The sequence below is a fragment of the Colobus angolensis genome, unplaced genomic scaffold, assembly GCF_000951035.1.
Source record: "Colobus angolensis palliatus isolate OR3802 unplaced genomic scaffold, Cang.pa_1.0 Scaffold14, whole genome shotgun sequence".
In the NCBI taxonomy this organism is placed as follows: domain Eukaryota; kingdom Metazoa; phylum Chordata; class Mammalia; order Primates; family Cercopithecidae; genus Colobus; species Colobus angolensis.
In genome coordinates, this window is record NW_012114488.1 from 9,385,304 (window position 1) to 9,396,540 (window position 11,237).

The 11,237-nt window shown below is 48.4% G+C and overlaps 1 protein-coding gene across 1 annotated transcript in view; it reads right to left on the reverse strand.

Annotated features, from left to right (window-relative positions):
- UNC93A (unc-93 homolog A (C. elegans)) overlaps nucleotides 1–10,266 on the reverse strand; it is a 55,544-nt gene extending 45,278 nt beyond the window's left edge. The window contains exon 1 of the mRNA XM_011934942.1: nucleotides 10,106–10,266. The gene's annotated coding sequence lies outside the window, so the exon portion shown is untranslated. The remainder of the gene's footprint in view (nucleotides 1–10,105) is intronic.
- Between the last annotated feature and the right edge of the window lie 971 nt (nucleotides 10,267–11,237).

Genomic DNA, 11,237 nt, shown 5'->3' on the forward strand with positions numbered 1-11,237 from the left:
TTGTTTATCATTCACATACCAGTGAGAGAGATGACTGGGTCCGGTTTGTTTCACATTTTTAAACTCTGAAAACGTGATATCATTTTACTAGCAATATCACTTTGACCCAGAGCAAATTTACATTATAATGTTTTTAACAATTGTGGGTCCTGAATCACGGACCCATACTCAATATTCCTATCAAACTCCAACCTGCTCACAGCCCGTAAACCTAACTCAGTAGAGACTTTTATGAGAAGCCTTGTTTTTTTCTCTTGTCTGAAGCCAACTGCATTCCCATTGTCCCAGGGTCCTGCTGGCAGCCACTTCTCCTCCTATAGCCATAAGACGCTGTGCAAATTGTGTCCTTAGCTTTGCTCCCCCGTCACTGGTGGACTTGAGATTGTCAGCTGAAATTAAGGCTGATGAGGCAGAAATCATTTTATCAAAGTTCATTGAAAGCCAAATGTGAGGTTGGACCTGGGAAGACACACGCACGGAGTTGAGAGTGTTCTAGAGTCTGTCACAAGGCCAAAGGTTTTTGTAGGAAAGTTTAAATGAATTGTCTTCTTTTTTTTGGAGGATGCAACACAGAGGTCACAATCAGCTACAGATTATGACACGCAGGCTAACAATGTCCACATGAAGACACATCAGTAAAACTTCATGCTTCAGCTCATCTTAAGTGAACAGTGCCCTCTCCAGTGTCAGCAGACTATGCGTTGATCTCTACAATAATCATTTGAGGAACCTATGATAAGGCAGGAGGCCGCCCCCTGCAAGCTCTGGCCAGGTTCCAGCCAGCACAGGGACCCACAAAGGAAGCCTCTCCTGGTGACCAAGACTGAGCAGACTCGGGGTCTGTGTCTGACTCTCTAAGGACTGAGATATCCATAATTCTTTTTAAATTATCCATGGAAACAGCAGGACAAAAAATGCAGAGGGCCTCCTAGTGCCTGGGTGAATGTGCTCAGTCCTCTTTGAAGAGAAACCTCAAGATAGCAAATTGAAGGCCTTGAAAGATGGGTCTATTTAGATGAAGGGTGCCTATGCCCTAACAGCAAGCCAAATTAGGATGCTGTTGTAATGAATTTAGCATTTCCCCATGAAAGCACACAGCATTTTCCCCCTCATTAACACATATGCTCCTCCCTCCCCTCCCCCAGCCTCTACAAAGGATCTGAGGGCACCATCTGAGCTCAGAGGGAACCTGCAGGGGGTAGGAGCCGCTCTCAAGGCGGGTGGCCAGCTTTGCTGATCCTGAGACCTCATCCTCCGCTTTTGAGTATCTAATATACAGTGACATCTGTACCTTGAAACATGAGATTGGGTTTTGAAATCTCAAACTAATACACATCAATCAAAGGCCAGTGATAGGAACTAAAGAGGAAGTAAGGTCTCTGGAATTCTCCCAAAGCAAGTATCTTCTTGTGCTCATGGACTTCCTTAAGAACATCGTTTATTACACAATCTCAGTGAATTGTGGATTGCCTGGTAATGTTTTATAGGTAATTCATGCAGTCTTATTTTCCCAGCAGGACTCCACTGAAATTCAAACTAAATTCAACTGAGTGTCATATGTCAGGCAGTCCTATTCTCTTTTGTACATGCCAGCTTTTTTTATTCTCCAAGGATAAGGGTCTGGCATCTTTGTTATCCTCTACCGTGTGCAAACTAGAAGCTTTGTCCTTGATTTTTCTGTTGCACTGCTCTGTTTGATGCAATACATACGCACATTTTTCTGTGGAAAATTCCATAAGTATTACACACTTCATCTATGGTTATAGTCGACTGAATCAAGGAAAGAATGTGTTTTCTGATTCCCGGAAGCCCATTCTCACTCACATAGAACAAAATATAAGCAATGGGTTAAAAATCTAAACTGTACAGCTTGTTCTTTACTTTATATCTATATACTATCTGAAAGATAATTTTCAGAAAAAGGTAAGATCATGACTTGCACCAAGATATTAAAATGCAGAAGTGTTAAAGATTTTATTTTACACATATGATAGGAGGGAACTAGGCAGATGTTAGAACCTGTTCAAAGCAAAATTGAAAACATTTATATGGAATAAAGGAATTTTGAAATGAATTGCAAATGGAGAGAAAGCTGTTTTTTTTACAGGGGGAAGAAGCCAGTAAAAATCACTACTAGACAGGACAGAATGTCTCTCTTTCTCTCTTTCTATCTCTCTCTATATGTATCTCCACCAGTTATCTGCAATTTGCAAAGAATTGTAAAATAGTTTAAAGACAATGAACAGCCTAAAAGTATGTGCTATCGCTTTCCATTGAAACACATTCTTTTTAACATATCTGATCAGTATGTCTTAACTAATGAATTTGCACCACACTGCAGGAAAAGGACGATTTTTAACTTCCTTTAATTGATCATCTGCCTGTGTGTTGCAGGTTGCTGTCTACCTTTTCAAAATTCGAAGCAAACATTTTTATTAAAAGATTTTCACCAAAGTTAATTAAAAATCAAAACAGAACACACAGCAAGCTGTGCTCATCACATGGATGACGACTTTCCCTTGAGGTTACAGCTCTAAGGGTAACATCCATGTAGATGATTCTGTAACTCTGTTCAAATGAAATCCTGCCACGCTGTGGGAACAGAGCCGGGTGAGTCCTGGCTTCCACACAGTACCACCCTGAGAAGGCGAGGTCTCCCCAGCGTCTGTCTGCAGTGCAGCCAGGGCAGAGGGATGAAGTGTCACAGCAGGAAGCAGATGGCTGCATTTGCAGATAATCAATCTAAAGACGTTTGCAGCTCTGAGGTTTAGGGGAACTTGTCTAAGTAGCACACTATTGCTGGAAGGCATCTAATGAACTAAGTTACTGGTGTTCTTGCTTGTCAGATAGCCATGGAACGCTGTATGGATTTTATAATCATTTTCTTCTTCGAGACTGACAAAGTCTAAATTCTTCCTGATTGGCAGGTGAGGGCAGGCTGTGGGCCCTCGCGATCCCGGCAGCACTGTTTTGGCCACGGGGGTGTGGTGCTGCAGCCTCATGCACCCACCGTGCGGCTCTGATGGTAACTGATGCACCAGTCTCATGCACGCTGGCCACACCGGCCCTGGGGACGCCCGAGCTGGCCTTTGGCTGCTTCTCTGTTGCGTTGTCCTCTTCAGCTACTGACTTGCAATTGGCGTAAATTCTAGACACCATGTTGTCAAACCTTCCCCAACCCTGGGCTTGCTTCCTGCCCTTACTCAGGTATATGTCAATGAAAACACGTGACTGAGGTTCATGTAACCTAATGTGTCCCCTTTTTCCTGTGTGGTAGCCCTGTCTCTGCCCGACAGGAGCCCCCGGAAAGTCTGGGCTCTAAGGAAGACATCTGCAGCTCTAATTTTAAAACCATTTGACATTTCAAATCCGGTTTTCAAGTCCCTGGGGTGGGTAGAGGATTCTTCAAGAAGAAAGCGTTCTGAACCAGCGCAGCAACAAGGGTGAGGGGTCCAGGGCAGGACAGGACAAGAGTTTGCCTGGTGGCTCTGCCAGGGCCTGGGAGGACAGCAAAGTCAGCTGCCAGGTGGGACCAAGACAGGGAGACAGAGGCAGAGGGAGACAGAGACAGAGAGGGACAGAGACAGAGAGGGACAGAGAGAGAGAGGGACAGAGAGAGAGAGGGACAGAGAGAGAGAGGGACAGAGAGAGAGAGGGACAGAGAGAGAGAGGGACAGAGAGAGAGACAGAGGGAGAAGAACATAGACATAGAAATAGGGAGACAGAGACACAGAGACCGAAAGAGACAAAGAGGCAGAGAGACAGAGACAGAGAGACAGATAGCCAGAGAGAGTCACAGAGACAGAGACAGATACCCAGAGACACAGAGACAGAGAGATAGAGAGATAGACAGAGGGAGACAGAGAAGGAGAAAGTCAGAGACAGAGAGAGACAGCCAGAGAGCAGTGGAGACAGAGGCCCAGCAGCTGCCCGTCCACTCTCTGCCTGACCTGCAATCTGCCTCTTCTGCTCCTGGATTTGCCCCGACCAGAGCTTTTGCAGGAGAGGCCACTCATTTGTGGAGGGGGAGCCCAGAGCTGGACCATCAGGAGACCCAGGAGAGAAGCTCTGCAGCAAAACCAGGACACCTGACTTGGTCAGGCCAGCAGTGACTCAGGGCCTGGAGAGACCCATTGTCAGAGACCAGCTGGAACGCTCCACCAGCCAAGGGCAGGTCACCAAGGCAGGTTACAGGCCAGAAGGCAGAGGGGCCAGCACAAAACCCAGCTTTGAGGGCACAGAGCAGGAGGCAGGCGGGGCTACTGGGGGCACAGGGGCAGTTCTCATGGTGAGGATGCCTCCTTAGCCTGACTCCATGTCACTGGTGACCAGTCAACAAGGTGCAAGCTGCAGCCTTCACCGAGGGTGATCCTACTGGAGACAAATGCACCTGACTGGCTGTAACATGCCCCCGACCCACTGGCTCCCCTGCCGAGCCCATGTCAGGGGAGTCTGCAGTGGCCTGTGCATGGCCTTCAGCTTGCCAAGTCCCAGGAGGGTGGGCATTGTCTGCGTGGCTCCCTGCTGCCGGCAGCACATCTCACCTGGGCACAGAACAGCAAAGACAGCCAGCGCGGGCTGCAGGTACACCCCAGGGACTGGGCACAGGGCAGCAGTTGCTCATGTTTATTGGTACCAAAGGTCAAAGCAGAAACCAGGTGTGATGACTAGGACGGCCGCGCCTCCTGAGGTTTCCTGATCATTGACAAGTCTAAATTCTAAAGAATGCTACCCATAAATACATTTTTTCTGGCTTAGACTTGAGAAAGGGAGGAGAAATAATAGCAGTAGTGTCCTGTGAAAATTTCTGAAACATGGAGGAGTCCTGGAATAAACCATGCCTTGGATCCCACAGCGGAAGGAGGAGCACAGCACAGCTGGGATCAGGAGGACTCTGAAGTCTCCTGGATGTGGCAGGAGTAAGTTCAGTCACTGTGCACAGCATGTGTCCTTGAGCAGGTCACCTAAACTGCCTAGGTCTCACATCCTTGCCCGTAAAGTGGGAAGAATAATACTATTGCACGAGGTTTAGAAAGTCGTAAAACTATTGGTGGGAATGTAAACTACTACAGCTACTATGAAGAACAGTATGGAGATTCTTCAAAAAAAAAACCACAAATAGAATCATGATATGAGCCAGCTAACCCACTCCTGGGTGTTCATCCAGAGGGAAGGAAGTCAGTATATCAAAGAGACATCTGCATCCCCACGTTCATCCCAATATTGCCACAATAGCCAAGACACGGAACAAATAGAGGTGTCCACCACCAGATGAATGGATGAAGAATGCAGTATATATACACAACGGAATACTATTCAGCCATTAAAAGGAATAAAACCCTCTCATTGTGGCCACACGAATGGAACTGGGGACATGACGTTAAGTGCTGTAAGCCGGGAACAGAAAGTTCAACACCACACGTTCTCACTCATATTTGTGAACTAAAAAAAAAAGAAAGAAAAAAAGCGATCTCATAGAGTTAAAAAGTAGAATGATCTCATAGAGTAAAAAGAGGATACTAGAGGCTGGAACTGGGGAGGAGAGGGGTAAGGAGAGGGAAGGGGTAGGGAGAGACATGTGAAAGGACACAAAATCACAGCTAGGCGGGAGGAAGGAGTTCCAGTGCTCTGTGCCACTGCAGGAAAACCAGAGTTAACAGCGATACACAGCATCCATTCGCATTGCGCTTTCACCAATCGGAGAGAGATTAGCTCAGGTCCAATCAAAAGACTCCCTTCTTGGATACTTAAGAGCACACAATCCGTGAGGATCTCAAGGTCGCATCAGAGCTGGACACGGATGAAAGCAGGGTGTGGACCCAGCGTCCTGTCTGTGCTTGGTGTGGCGGGGAAGTCTGGCTAGGCGGAACCTGCTGGTCCAGCCAGCCTGCTGGGCCATGCGCCTCACGCAGAGCCAGGCCTGCTGATTCTGCACGGGTGTGAGGATGCTGCCAATGAACACACGCACTGCGTTTATGCAGGCACATCAGGAAGTCACCGCTCTCATGGCCAAGAGTTCCCTCTGGAAGATCCCCCCCACTGACTGCCCTTGGGGATGGGTGAGCTGACCACCAGGTATCATGAAAGCCCAAATGCCAGGAGTGCCAGTTCCTGGAAACTGATTTGCACTCTCAGGACAACCTTGGGAATCATTAGGGAAATGGAAGGATGTGAAGAGGACTGACCTGTATTCCAAAAGACAGAAAGCCACGGTGCCAAACGCCACTGAGGAAGCCACCTGCCTTGCTAGTGGGACTGGTGCACTGTGGGCCAGCGGCCATCCTGCCAGAGGAGAAGGTGGCAGAACGACAGCCTGAACCAGTCCAACAGGAACCCAAAGACCGGGCGTTCCAGACCTCCCTGCAGAGTTTCACAAGCAACGAGGCAGCTCAGCATGAAGCGAGAAGAGTGACAGACCAGCCCACATCTCCTGCGTGCAACGGCCTGGACACCTGAGCACACAGATGCCACGGTCAGCTCCTAGGGGAGGAGGTCCCCTCAACACTTCCACGTGGTGTTGCTGCCATTGGCAAAGCAGGACTCAGTCCATCTTAGAACCACACTCTGGGACTCAGCGCCACATCTGGTAACACCAGTTGATGTATGAAGGACTTATTTTTTCTCCCTGTCTGAGACATATTTGTCTAGAAGAAGGTCAAGGAATGAGCCTAATCAAAGTAGCCTCGCAGGAACAGTTTCACTGCGAGCTGGGACCTTGGAGAAGTCAATTGCATAGGGAACAGGGGCTGACTCTGTATTATTACTTCATTGCTTGCTAGTCTCTGTGCAGGGCATAGAAGTTCTGCATGGTAGTTTTGTTGCTGTCTTTGGTGTTGTTTTTTAAGGATGAGAAAACAAACCTCAGCAAGACTAAAGAAGGTACCCATGTCACGTAGCAGGTAAGTGATGGAGTCTGGATTTGAACCCTCGTCTAGACAGCCGCCGGTCAGCTAAGAGTGTCACTGAGAAATCACCAACTCTACAGGCACTAACAGGAATCACCCTTCTGGATCCAGGCCTTGGGTTGATGTATGAATGAAATGCAAAAGGACTCCAGTGTGGTAAGCAGAAATTTGGGCAGGAGAAGGAGGATAAACAAGAAGAACAGGATGAAGCTTCCTGAAGAAATAACCATCCCCGCTGTATCCTACACACACCTAGAACCCTTTAGCCAGGAGGAGGGAGGACAGACTGATAGTGGAATACATAGGATTTTTCTGTTAACCTGAATGTGCCACCTGATGGAAGGAGGGTCAAGAACGTAAGTCTGTGCCTTTAGGACTAAACTTTGACCTTTTTCTTCTCCTGCCCAAATTCCTACCTAAGGGGCCTGGGGAGGTCGCCCTACAAACCGCAAAGTCTCATCGGAGGGGTCCTACCCTGTGTAATGCGGCTCTTTCCAACCTGACTCTGGCATAACTTCACATGACAGATAAGGAAGAAAATAAAAATATTTTAACCCTAAATATGTTTCTTGGCCATATCTTGAAATGTCCCTTCAAAGCTGTTTCTTGTGGGAAAAGGGTCCATTCTGTAGAGAATCCTGTTCCCTTTCCAGGCCTTTTTCCTGATCCAGGACAGAGTCCACTAAGTTTCTGGCACCTTTTAAGTCTGATAAGAAACATTTACCATCGATTCTCTCTAAGCCTGCCACCTGGAGGCTGCATCAGCTTAGTAAGGACCTTCATCTCCACAACCGCTTATCCTAACCCAGACTTTCCTTTCTATTGGTTCCAGGTCTTTAGATGAACTCTCAACCAACTGCCAGTCAGAAAATCTGTGAATCCGCCTGTGACCTGGAAGCACCTGCTTCCAGTTGTCCCACCTTTCCAGTCTGAACTGATGTACACCTGAAATGTACTGACTGATGCCTTATACCCCATAGAATATATGAAGCCTAGCTGTGCCCTGACCACCTGGGCCACATGTTCTCTGGGCCTCCTGAGGACTGTGTCATGGGCCATGGTCACTCACGTTTGGTTCAGAATAAATCTCCTCCAGTATTTTACAGAGTTTGGCTCTTTTTATTGACAACCTTTTAAAATGTCAAGTCAGGATAGGATCTCACCACATATGGCACCCAAAGGTGTGCTGGCTGCCCACTGACCATTCTAGTAGACAGAGCCAGTTACAGGGGTCAGAGCCACAGCAGCTCCCGTGGGCCGATGAGGAGGCCCGGCTCGGGAGGAGGCTCGTCTCTCCACACCCAATGGAGGCAGCTCTGCTCCTGAGCTCAGGGCGGGCTTCACCTGGAGTTAGGAGTCAGGGGCCTCATTGCTTTGGTGCCCAAAAAGATGAGCAGTCACAGTAAGACCGGGCCTGACCCAGCACGCACAAGCCCGGGAAGGAAAGGAGTGAAAGGACCTGCTTCCCCGGGACCAGAGCAAAGAGGAGAAAAAGTAAGTGATTGATGTCGCCTGGGTTAGAAGGAGGTAGTAGGAGAAGCACGTTGGCATTAGGGGCTCACCTGGGCAGTCACAAAGGAGCCCACAGACAAGCCCGTAAACCAAAAATACAATTCTACGGGCCCCAGCCATCTGAACGAACCTCCTCCTCTGCCAGGGCACTCTTAACATTTAACCTGAGTGTCTGGTTCAGGCCATGACGTGAAGTGGGGGCCGGACGGACCTCATTATATCCTACAGCACTAACATCAACATAGACCTTACGTCTGATAAGAAACATTTGCAATCTCTTCCCTCTGAAGCCTGCTACCTGAAGGCTTCCTCTGCAAATAAGAACTTTGTTCTCCACAACCTCTTATCTTAACCCAGACATTTCTTTCTATTTGTTCCAAGTCTTTAGATAAACTCAACTGATTGTCAACCAGAACATTTTTAAATCTACCTATAAGCTATTAATAGCAACAGGCCCCCCAAACCTCCCCACCCCACTTCACGTTGTCCCACCTTACTGGACCAAACCAATGTATTTCTTAAATGTATTTGATTGAAGTCTCATGTCTCCCTAAGATGTATACAACCAAGCTGCATCCCACCACCTTGGGTACATGTTCTCAGGACCTCTTGAGGTCTGTGTCACAGGCCATGGTCGCTCATACTCAGCTCAGAATAAATCTCTTCAAATATTTTACAGAGTTTGACTCTTCATCGACAGGCCCCTTGCTAAGCCTAATGCTCAGCTGGAAATTCTTCATCATCTTATCTTTGAACGTGTGTTCTAAACGTGAAGTCACTGGGACTAGGAGCGTGCCTGAGGGCAGAGATTTGTGCCACCTGCACGTCTGCCACTGCTCCTAGCCTCTCTATTTGCATAGAACATTCTCGATGCTCTGCGGGATTCTGAGGCAGCCCTGATGGTGGGAGTTCAAAGTAAGTGAAGAGCAGCAGAGTCAGCCACCCCCAAAGATACCTCTTTGGCATAAGGATTATTTTGAGCTGAAGACAATTTAAAAAATGTAGATATAAGTGAAGCTCTCTCTCCTGCCCCTCTTTGCCTAAAAGCAGGACATAATTTAGTGAAGGTGTCCCCACTCCTGTCTCTACCAGGAAAGACAGAAGCCAATCACTGGGATAAGTCTAGGCCTTATCAGCCTGGAGACAGCCCTGGAGGAATCTACTTAGCAAACTTGACTATTAAGAACTATTAACAGTTCTTAAGGACTATTAAGCCCTTATCCTCCATTCATTTCCCATGTATTTAGCTGGTTGCTGTTTGCTGCCCTAGAAGCTCAAAGGTCTTTTCCTTTGTCTTGTCACTTCTCTAAAATTTGTCGTTATTTTGTTTAGAAGCTCTATCAGCCCAAGTTCCAATAAGCCCTTGGAGTGAGTCATGGCTGAGTGCTCCCATGTGTATGCATGATGAGCGTGTTAATAACCTTGTTTGTTTCTGTTTTGTTAACCTGTCTTTTGCCATTCTAATTTATAGGACCTCAGCCAGAGAGCCTAGGATGGGTAGAAGGAAAAGGAAATTTTTCCACCCCTGTGAGTGTCCCGCTTATGACAGAGAAGTGGAGGGCTGATGAGCCTGTAAACCAAAAATACAACTGCACTGAGAGGCCATGCCACCTCCTCGAATCAGAAGTTTACAGACAGAAGGCAGGAAACACAGGCAGCCACGGAGCCGAGCCCATCCCACGTCTTACCTGTGCTGCTTCCTGCATGGCCCTTTCCTTTATCCTGGAGATGATGGCACGGAAGGGCAGGCAGAGGGCTGCAGCCTGGCTGCTTTCCTTCAGTTCTTCTGACGAGGTTCTCTGTCTTAAGCTCTGTCTTAACTTTGGCCCTCAGTAGAAGCACCTGAAGAACGTCTGAAAACCTGCACAGCTGATTGCAATTCCCTCACTTGCCGCCTACTGTCTTAAGCTCTGTCTTAACTTTGGCCCTCAGTAGAAGCACCTAAAGAACGTCTGAAAACCTGCACAGCTGAGTCTTGCCCAGAATTGCAATTCCCTCACTTGCCGCCTAATGATTCCCAGGTGCAGCGATGCTGCCGGGATCCCACACTGTGGGAACCCACGCCTGGCACAATCCTTCCCATCCAGGCTGCTGCCCATGTGGCAGCCCATCCCTGCAACACCTGTATCTTGCTGGACAACTGAGCTCAAATGATCCTTTGTGTTCATTTCCTGAGGTCACCACAACAGGAACTTCTTGTCTCCCAGTCCTGGAGGCCAGGAGTCTGCACTCATGGTGTCAGCAGGGCCCCGCTCCCTCCACAGGCTCCACAGCAGGGAGGCGCCCACACCTTGCTCTTAGCGCCAGTGTTCAGGGAAACCCTTGTTTGTAGATGCGTCACCCCAACCTCTGCCTTCATCCTCACGTGGCCACCTTCTCCCCGTGCTCCCCTCTCTTCCTGTGAAGACATTGGTCACATGGAACTCGAGGCTCACCCTGCTCCAGAATGACCCCAGATCAATTTGATCAGTTCTGCAAGTGAGGGCTCATTCACAGGCACCAGGTTAGGGCTTCAACATACCTTTCTGGGGGACGCAACTCAACCCACAACCCTTTCTCCTTGGAAGGTTTGTCCACGTCCCCCACACCGGAAGGCCCCCCTTCCCCCGACCCCCCGTGTCTTTCGTGACGGGGCCCTTCTCCCTTATCCCACTGAAAGCTCCCTGATAACAGACTCATCTTGTTCACCTCTGGGCACCCCACAGCCCTGGCATTGCACCCTCTGCTCATAGTTCGGGCCAGTTTGTTAAGAGATGGCATCAGTGATTATGACGCCTGGCTGACTTGTGACAAGCTCTGTCTTAAGAACTTGACACAGAG